The 10,366-nt window shown below is 48.2% G+C and overlaps 1 pseudogene across 1 annotated transcript; it reads right to left on the bottom strand.

Moving 5' to 3' along the window:
• Positions 1 to 696: 696 nt before the first annotated feature.
• On the bottom strand, positions 697 to 3,498 carry LOC147350719 (olfactory receptor 4P4-like; annotated as a pseudogene). The gene has a single exon (XR_015149023.1). The product of XR_015149023.1 is annotated as an olfactory receptor 4P4-like (transcript).
• Between the last annotated feature and the right edge of the window lie 6,868 nt (positions 3,499 to 10,366).

Here is a 10,366-nt window from a genome sequence, read left to right as displayed (position 1 = left end):
ATGCAGGAGACCTCTGGTTGATTCCTGGGTCAGGAAAATCCCCTGGAGAAGAGATAGGCTACCCACTCCAGTATACTTGGGCTTCCCTGATGGCTCAGTTGGTAAAGAGTCTGCCTGCAGTATGGGAGACCTGGGTTCAGTCCCTGGCTTGGGAAGATCCCCTGGAGGAGAACATGGCAACCCACTCTGATATTTGTGCCTGGAGAATCCCCATGGACAGAGAAGCCTGGTGGGCTACAGTCCATGTGGCCACAGAGTCAGAAACACCTAAGCACAGCAGCAGAATATATATATTCCCATCACTGAGTCTGATCTATATTTTCTCAAATATTATTTTAGGATTATTCTACACTTGAAATTAGAAACGAAGTGAAAGTCTTTTACTTTGAAATAAATCATCTATTTGAGGAACTAAAGGATTTATATTTTCTTCTTTTTTGTAGCAAAGTCAGTTGTAGTTTATTTATTCCTTGATCATGTATACTTAATGTGAAACCCAGTTAAAATAGCAAGAGTTTGTGTGTATATATATATATATATATATATATACACACACATATATTTTCCCCAATACTTACAATGTTACTTCACAAACAGATCACACAGTGACTTGCTTTTCAGACTGTAAGACTTGCCATGTAGACTATAAGGCTGGACTTTACACTATGTTGTATTTAGATCTATATATTCTTTTCACTTAAGTAAAATAATCACAGTTCACAAATACACACAAAAAGATCTCTAGGTACTTGATTAAAAGAAATCTAGAGTTGTAGGATACGAGGCTAGGTATATAGTTCTGAAAGGAGTTTGCAGTATGTGATTGTTCTTATTTTCCTATAACTGCCTTTTTGTTTTTGTTTAGTCGCTGAATCATGTCCAGCTGTTTTGCATCCCCATGGGCTGTAGCCCACCAGATTCCTCTCTCCATGGGATTTCCCAGGCAAAAACACTGGAGTGGGTAGCCATTTCCTTCTCCAGAGGATCTTCCTGGCCCAAGGATTGAACCTGTGTCTCCTGCATTAGCAGGTGGATTCTTCAACTGTCTTTTACCTTTTAACATATTATTACCTTTTATACCTTGATGCCAAGTATTTTGAGAGCAAAGTCTCCCCCAGGTTTAGCCTTCAATACAGGCAGGATCACTCTCCCTCCAGATTTTTCAGTGTGTTTTTACTCTGTAAAAAGTTTTCTTTTCTTTTCTTTTTTTTTTTTTTAAACAAAGGGGATTATTAGTGAAAAGTGAAATCAAGGAAAACACATTGAGAGGAAAATAAAGAAGGAACCACTGAAGGCAAGCTGTTGTTGGAGGCTTGGCTTTTACATATTCTGACTGATTTTCCCATTAGCAGGAGAGAATCAGCAACAGAGGGAGTGATGAGAAGACAGTCACTGGTGTCAGACGAATGACCTTCAGATCATTAAGCTCCCTTCCCAGAACCTTTTATTGCACCAAACTCTTCTTATGGCATTTTTCATCTCCATGTTTCTAAGTGTGTAGATAAGCGGGTTGAGCATGGGGACAATAATTGTGTAGAAGAGCGTAAACACTTTATCTTCTGGTAATGTTGTGGCAGGTCTAATGTAAACAAAGATGACAGGTGTGAAAAAGAGGATCACGGACTGTGATGTGGGAACTACAGGTGGAAAGTGCTTTATGGTGGCTTTCTGCAGAATATGTGCACACATTATACAGAATCAAAGTGTAGGAGGCCATCAAAACCACAAAGAGCACCAGTCCCATCAAGCCAGAACTGGCAATGACAAAAAAGCCAATTTTGTGAGTATCAGTGCAGGCTAGTTTCAACAAAAGATATGCATCACGGAAACAGTGATCTATTTCACTGGGGCCACAGAAAGGTCAAACAATCGCAAGAAGAAAGAGACCAAGAGAATGAAGAAGTCCCCCTGCACACGACGCTATGAGAATTGAGTGACGTTTTTGCCTGTTCATGGTGATGGCGCCGTGGAGAGGTTTGCTGACGGCCACATAGCAGTCACAGGCCTTCCCTGTGAGGATGAAGACCTCAATCCCCCCTCAAAGAAGTGGGTGGTGAAAAGCTGTGTCATGCAGTTTTTATAGGAAATGGCCTTTTTCTCCATCAGTAAGTCAGTCATGAGTTTGGGTGTCACAGTGGAGGTGTAGAAGAGGTCTGAGAGTGCAAGGCAGTTAAGGAAGAAGTACATGGGCTGGGTGATTAGCTGACTGCATGTAATAGAAATCACAATGATCAAATTCCCCAACCAAATAGCCAGGTAACAGAATAAGAAAAATAAAAAGCAGAGGATCTGGACTTTCTTGTCCATAGAAAGTTCTAAGAGGATAAATTCAGTAACATTATTTCTATCTCCCATGATCTGATGTTCAAGAAAGTTATCTAAAATGACAAAACCAATGAAACGAATCATTGATGAGAAATTGGAAACCTAATATCTACTTTAAATGGCACCAATGCCTTTTAAAGACAAGTTATTTTGAGACCCACTGAAATCATTTTCATTTAATACGAGTCTTTGACTATCTAGTACTAATATTCTTCTAAGAGCTAAGAATACAGTGATAAATTAGACAAAGTTCCAGTTTTTATATAATTTAAATTATTTTGTGAGGAAGCAAGGAATTATATTTATCAAGAATTTTAAAAAAAGAGATAATCTTAATAGTGTTAAGTAGGGTGACATATAATGTGCCAATTTAGGATGTAAAATAGAGGTAACTATAGAATTTGCTTGATTAAGTGGTTTCTAATGAAATCACAAAATTGGTGTAGGGTGTGTGGGTGGGTTTTGCAGTGCTGGCACAGAGTCAATGTTAAATAAATATCAATTAAATAAAAATCTGGAAAGTGAACAATGTGCTATAATTTTGAAGGAATAATACAATAAATAATCATCCTTTAGTCAGGTAATTCATGATAAAACTGAAGAACAAATCATTTTTATGAGTGGACTCATAATCCTTTTTGACTTTTAAGTTAGTTAAGTTGCTCAGTAGTATCTGATTCTTTGCAACCCCGTGGACTGTAGACCACCAGGCTCCTCCATCCATGGGATTCTCCGGGCAAGAATACTGGAGTGGGTTGCCATTTCCTTCTCCAGGGGATCTTTCTGACTCAGGGATCAAACCCAGGTCTTCTGCATTGCAGGCAGATGCTTTAACCTCTGAGCCACCAGGGAAGCCCTTTTGACTTTTAAGAGGAAATAATTCCTTCATGTGAAATACTCCATGAAACTTTCATATTTCTTAAACAGTATTTGAAGCATCTCTAGGTTAATATATTGACAACTATGCTTTTCCTGTTTGTCTATATTTCTCTTGCAAGATTATTTCCTCTTTCAAAATAAATTAACATTCAGAAGTTATTTGAGTTCCATCTTATCAGACTGTAATTATAGTTGCCTAGTTTGGAAATAATATACTGAGAAATGGGCTCCACTAATTCCAAATTAGTTCCCCTAAACACAATGCAATAAACAAGATGGAGCACTTCCTCCCGTAATTTCTGAGAGAATTCACCCACACAGTCTGCATGTGGAGTAGAGTTCCCTTTGGTCCACATCTTCGCTAGCATTTGTTATTGATAGACTTTGCAATGAGGACCATTCGGATTCGAGGAAGGGGTCCCTCCTTGTAATTGGCAGTTGAGTCGCTCCAATCATTAGTGTTATGGAGCAAGATGAACTTTTGGAAACGCAGATGCAATTCTATCACCTCCCTGCCACAACTGCTCTTGGATTTTCCCATCATATTGAATATATGATCACATCCCTTCATTGCTTGTTCCCGAAGTTTGTCTCTGATGTCTTTTCACTGGAATGCCCTCTGCACTCTTTGGATTCCGTCCCATAGGGCATTTTTCATTTCTAGAATGTCCTAAGTTTCCCTGGTCACATAGCCTTCCAAGATGCTATTTTCCCTGCGTGAAATTCTTCCTGCATATTAACCCTGGTTTACATAGTTTCAACCTACGGATCTCAAATCAATTGTTACTCTGAAAAGCCTTTGCTGACACCCAGGTTTTGGTGAGGGAAGAGGTCCCACTATAAGTTTTCAAAGGATCTGGCTGTGATGTATCATTAAATTCCTCTCAGTGAAAGCAGGAACTGTGTCTTCTTCTCTCCGCATTCTATTTCCAAAAATTAATTACACGCCTCCTAGCTCATCGTAGGTGTTCAGTATTTACTTAGTGTGTGAAAGACAGAAAAGATCTTGGAGGCCTCAAGTTGTCACTTGGCTTGGCACTTTTGATCTCCTTGTATATTTGGCGATTGAATTCTTTCTTTCCTGGGTTGATGTGTACACTATAATCAAGGCAAAATATAAGGCATTAATACAGATCCATAAATATAGGTTCTTGCTTTAAAGGAATTCGTACAGCAGATTTCTACAAGTTAGGGCTTTTCAAATGCTCTAGAAGTACGTGAACGTTCAGTATGATCCATTTTCATTACAAAGAAAAATCGTTTGACTTCCATAGCAAAGGTGGAGACCTTCCAACGTTTAGTCCAATACTTAAACCTTGACCATTTCAGGCAAGTATTGTGGTTCCTTCTGGAGGTGTGTGGCACTTGCAGAAATGTGAAGATTTTCCAGCGTCCTCAGACTTTGGTGTCATTTGCAATCATCAAGAAAGCTTCCAAGTCTAGGTTCCAGACCACCACCACACACAGTCAGTAGCCAACGGAGTGGATTCCAGGAATATGCGTTGTTAACCCGCATTACAGTTGATACTGTTGCTGCACACTCAATGCAGTGGGCAGGGCCTATATTGTCCACTGGGTCTCATGTGGAAAGGAAAGAAGGGCTTCCCCCACCCCCACACAGCCCCCCACCCCCACCCGCTGTTCACAGCCTTGTGACTAGAAACGGTCCCCAAAACAAGAATCAGACAAACCAGAGAAGCCCAGATGGTAGTCCTTGAGATGAAGGAACTAAGCAGCTGGTTGCGATGGCACCAAAGGGAAAGGTTGCTCTTTCTGTCTGCCCCTCGACTCCTTTCTTCCTGGACGCCTTAGGGGTTCGTCATGGAGATTTGAAATAAAGTGCACAAAAGTCATATGTGTTGAATCAAGATTTTGCATTTAACCATCTCTCAAAAAGGAAGAGAGCTTCACCTGCACATGTTTCTTTCAAAAACGTCAATTGCTTTTCAATTCTGGGGTTTCTCTCTTGCCTTGTTCAAGTAGCCTTAAGAGTAAAAATCAACGAAAACTACATAAAGATTCAAAGATACCAACAAAGGACAGCTTCTGTTTCTGAAATCATCTTTCCATTTAGTAGAACACGAGCTCTATTCTTTGTATTTTGCCTAGGGAATTAGCAATGTCCTGGTTCAGATGGCAAGGCATCGGCCCGCAGGAGACTGGGGTTTGATCCCTGGGTCGGGAAGATCCCCCCGGAGAAGGAAATGGCAACCCAACTCCAGTATTCTCGCCTGGGAAATGCCACGGACAGAGGAGCCTGATGTGCCGCAGTCCATGGGTCTTATCAAAGTTGGGCTCAACCCAGCAACTACGAACAGAAGTATTTCCAAAGACCACACTCAAGTGTGTGTGTGTGTGTGTGTGTGTGTGTGTGTGTGTGTATCTCCTCTCGCCGTCTTGGAGTCTGTCTCGGAATCTTCATGTATTTCTGCCTCTGTATCTCCTGACAGCCAGCCGCCGGCCCGTTCGTCTGGCCCCGGCCTCTCCCAGGCGCTCTGGCTCTGGCTCAGGAGCTTGCGCAGGCCAGCTTGTCTCCCTTTGCGTGGGTTCGTGCGAGTGTCTGTGTGTCTGTCTGTGTGCCTGCCTGTGGCTCGTCTGCTCTCTCAGGAAGGTCGAGGGCTTGGCGTGGGGGCAAAGGGGGGGCCTCGGTAGTGCGAAGGGGAGGGGCTGAGGCGCTCCGGTCGACCGCGCCTCCCTGGCTTCCGGTGGGTTTGGGCACCGGACAGGTGCCGGGCAAGTTGGGCGCTCAAGTTTCTCTGCGCCTAGGCCCGCAGGAGGTTCAGAGGCCCCTGGGCCGCGGGGGGTTGGGAGGCGGCGGGCCCCGAAGACCGACACCTCCGGGGCCGCGCGGGCCTGAGCAGCGAATGGGATCGGGGGAAGCCCCGCTCAGCGAGCGCGGCCGGGTCTGGAGTTGCCGGGAATGGGAGGGCGCCGAGATCTCCGCACCCCTCAGCCCAGCCCCCAGGCCCCGCGCGCACGCACGCACGCACGCCCTCCCGGTCAATGGGGGGTCCTGGAAGCCCCTCGGGCCCCCGGGCCCGGCCAGGCGCTTGCTGGTCTGGTGTTGGCGGTGTTCGGGGGGCGGGCCGGCGTCAGCAGGCTGGAGTCCGGTCGCGGGTCGTGCGGCTCAAGTACAGCACGCCCCCTGAAGAGAGGTGCGGCCCGTTGGCCCGACCTGCAGGGCAGAGCGAAAGGGAGGCGAAGCGCAAGGCTCTTAGGGCGCCCCGCGCCGACCGCCTCCGTTTCAGCCTGAAGGCGCCCGATCTCGTCTGATCTCAGAAGCTAAGCAGGGTCGGGCCTGGTTAGTTTCTTGGATGGGAGACCACCTGGGAATCCCGGGTGCTCGAGGCTTTTTGCCTACCAGAAGAGGTCCTTTAGCCCCCGCCGCGCGTCCCGATTCTTGGATTCCCCCCCGCAGCCCCAGCCCCTCCCGGGGCGGGGGGAGCGGGTGGCCGGGGCCCCGACTCCCGCTGCAGACCTGGGTTGCCTCCGCGCGGCCCGCGAGCCCCTCCGCATTCGCATTCGGCTTCCAGGACACCCGACGATCGGCAGTCCCGTCTCCATCTGGGGCTCCTTTGGCTTGCCTCAGGCAATCCCGGGGCTTGCACCGACTCCAGCCAGAGCCCCCGCCCCCGCCCCACCCCCTGCCTCGCAGGCGATCGCGCATGCGCATGTGCGCGCGCACGCACAGATAGATGTGCCCAAACGGGGCATCTATCTTGTTCACTTATACTGTGGGTGGATCTATGCCTGGGAGTCGGACTGCTGAACCATAGGCTACTTCCACTTCTAGTTCCTTCGGGAACCTCCATAGGCTTTTCCATACCAGCTCTACCAACGCCCATTCCTACTCACGGTGGAGGAGAGTTCCCTTTGCTCCACATCTTCTCCAGCATTGGTTATTGACAGACATCGCAGTGAGGCCCAATCGGACTCATGTGAAGTGGTCCCTCCTTGGAGTTTGGAGTTGAGCCTCTCCAATCATTAGTGACGTGGAGCAAGATGACCTTTTGGAAATGCAGATGCAATGCTGTCACCTCCCTGCTCCAACGGCTCTCGTATTTTCCCAGCATATTGAAGATACGACCACTTGCCTTCAGGCTTGCTCCTCACGTTCTGCTCTGATGTCTTTTGCCTGGAATGCCCTCTGCACTCTTTGGCTTCCATCCCATAGGGCATTTTTCGTTTCTTGAATGTCCTAAGGTTCCCTGGTCACATAGCCTTCCAAGATGCTATTTTCCCTGCCTGAAATCTTCCTGCATCTCAACGCTGGTTTACGTAGGTTCAACCTATGGACCTCAATGCAATGGTTCCTCTGGAAAGCCTTCCCTGACACCCAGGGTTTTTGGTGAGGGAAGAGGCCCCTCTATAGGTTCTCAAAGGATCTGCCTGTGATGTATCATTAGAGTCGTCTCAGTGAAAGCAGGAACTCTGTCTTCTTCTCTCCGCATTCTATTTCCTGAAACTTATTACATGCCTCCTAGCTCATCGTAGGTGCTCAGTATTTACTTAGTGTGTGAAAGACAGAAAAGCTCGTGGAAGCCTCAAGGGGTCACTTGGCTCAGCACTTTTGATCTCTTTGTATATTTGGCGATTCAATTCTTTCCTTTCCTGGGTTGATGTGTACACTATATTCGAGGCACAATCTAAGGCATGAAGACATATCCATACATATAGGTTCTTGCCTTTTTTTTTTTTTTCCAGAGCCTGGCGCCGCTGAGGGCAGGGAAATCCCGGGCCGAGCTCCCTGGTTGGTGTCTCTGGTAATTAACAAGGGCAGACGCCTGGCGGCCTGGGTCTGAGGTTCTTGCTTTCAAGGAACTCGTACAGCAGATTTCTACAAGTTAGGGCTTTTCAAATGCTCTAGAAGAATGGGAACGTTCAGTATGCTCCATTTTCATTTCAAAGAAAGATCGTTTGACTTCCATAGCAAAGGTGGAGACCTTCCAACGTTTAGTCCAATACTTACACCTTGACCATTTCCGGCAAGTCTTGTGGTTCCTTCTGGAGGTGTGTGGCTCTTGCAGAAATGTGAAGATCTTCCATCGTCCTCAGACTTTGGTGTCATTTGCAATCATCAAGAAAGCTTCCAGGTCCAGGTTCCAGACCACCACCGCCACACACAGTCAGTAGCCAATGGAGTGGATTCCAGGAATATGCGTTGTTAACCCGCATTACCGTTGATATTGTTGCTGCACACTCAATGCAGGGGGCAGGGCCTGGATTGTCCACTGGGTCTCATGTGGAATGGAAGGAAGGGCTTCCCCCCCCCACACACACACACCCCACCCGCACTGTTGACAGCCTTGTGACTAGAAACGGTCCCCGAAACAAGAATCAGACAAACCAGAGAAGCCCAGATGATAGTCCTTGAGATGAAGGAACTAAGCAGCTGGTTGAGATGGCACCAAGGGGAAAGGTTGCTCTGTTTGTCCGCCCCTGGACTCCTTTCTTCCTGGACGCCTTAGGGGTTCGTCATGGAGATTTGAAATAAAGTGCACAAAAGTCATATGTGTTGAATCAAGATTTTGCATTTAACCATCTCTCAAAAAGGAAGAGAGCTTCACCTGCACATGTTTCTTTCAAAAACGTCAACTGCTTTTCAATTCTGGGGTTTCTCTCTCGCCTTGTTCAAGTAGCCTTAAGAGTAAAAATCAACGAAAACTACATAAAGATTCAAAGATACCAACAAAGGACAGCTTCTGTTTCTGAAATCATCTTTCCATTTAGTAGAGCACGAGCTCTATTCTTTGTATTTTGCCTAGAGAATTAGCAATGTCCTGGTTCAGATGGCAAGGCATCGGCCCGCAGGAGACTGGGGTTTGATCCCTGGGTCGGGAAGATCCCCCCGGAGAAGGAAATGGCAACCCACTCCAGTATCCTCGCCTGGGAAATGCCACGGACAGAGGAGCCTGATGTGCCACAGTCCATGGGTCATATCAAAGTTGGGCTCAACCCAGCAACTACGAACAGAAGTATTTCCAAAGACCACACTCAAGTGTGTGTGTGTGTGTGTGTGTGTGTGTATCTCCTCTCGCCGTCTTGGAGTCTGTCTCGGAATCTTCATGTATTTCTGCCTCTATTTCTCCTGACAGCCGGCCGCCGGCCCGTTCGTCTGGCCCTGGCCTTTGCCAGGTGCTCTGGCTCTGGCTGAGGAGTTTGAGCCGGCCAACTTGTCTCCCTTTGCATGGGTGCGTGCGAGTGTCTGTGTGTCTGTCTGTGTGCCTGCCTGTGGCTCGTCTGCTCTCTCAGGAAGGTCGAGTGCTTGGCGGGCGGCGTGGGGGCAAAGGGGGGCCTCGGTAGTGCGAAGGGGCGGGACTGTCGCGCTCCAGTGGACCGCGCCTCCATGGCTCCAGGTGTGTTTGAGCACCAGTCAGGTACCGGGCAAAATGGGCACTCCAGATTCGTTGCGCCTACACCCGAAGGAGATTTAGAGTCCAGCGGGCCTCGGGGGTCAGGTCATGGCAGGTCCCGAAGATCGACACCTCTAGGGCGGCGTGGCCCTGATCAGAGAAACGGATCGGGGGCAGGCCCTGCTCAGCGAACGCAGCCGGGCTTGGAGTGGCTGGGGGTGGGAATGCGCCAAGACCTCCGCACCCCTCAGCCCACCCCCCCAGGCCCCACGCGCAAGCACGCCCACCCTCCCAGTCACTGGAATGTCCTGGAAGCCCTTCGGGCCCCCGGGCCTGGCCAGGCGGTTCCTGGTCTGGTGTTGGCAGTGTTTGGTGGCGGGCTGGCATCAGCAGGCTGGTGTCCTTTCACAGGTCGTGCACCTCAAGTACAGCACGCCCCCCAAGGAGAGGTGCGGCCTGTTGGCCTGACCTGCAGATCAGAGTGAAAGGGTGGCGACGAGCAAGGCTCTTAGGGTGCCCCACAGCAACCGCCTCTGTCTGGCTGTCGCAGTTTCCGCGGGGTGGCATGTGTTTTCCTCTTTATAACCCGTGCTTGCTGCTCTTCCAGTTTAACTTAGAAGCAGCCCTTATTTTCTGCATTTCTAGTTGTCACCGTTCACTGGGGCTTTCCATGTGGTGCTTGGGATAAAGATCCTGCCTGCCCGTGCATCAGATAACAAGCAATGTGGGTTCGATCCGTGGGTCGAGAAGATGCCCTGGAGGAGGGCGTGGCCACCCACTCCAGTATTCTCGCCTGGAGAATCCCATGG

The sequence above is a fragment of the Bos grunniens genome, chromosome 20 (assembly GCF_055505025.1).
Source record: "Bos grunniens cultivar Pamir isolate PY7600 chromosome 20, Bosgru_T2T1.0, whole genome shotgun sequence".
Classification (NCBI taxonomy): domain Eukaryota; kingdom Metazoa; phylum Chordata; class Mammalia; order Artiodactyla; family Bovidae; genus Bos; species Bos grunniens.
Note: the sequence above shows the minus strand (reverse complement) of the source record. Positions and strands in the feature narration are given on the sequence as shown.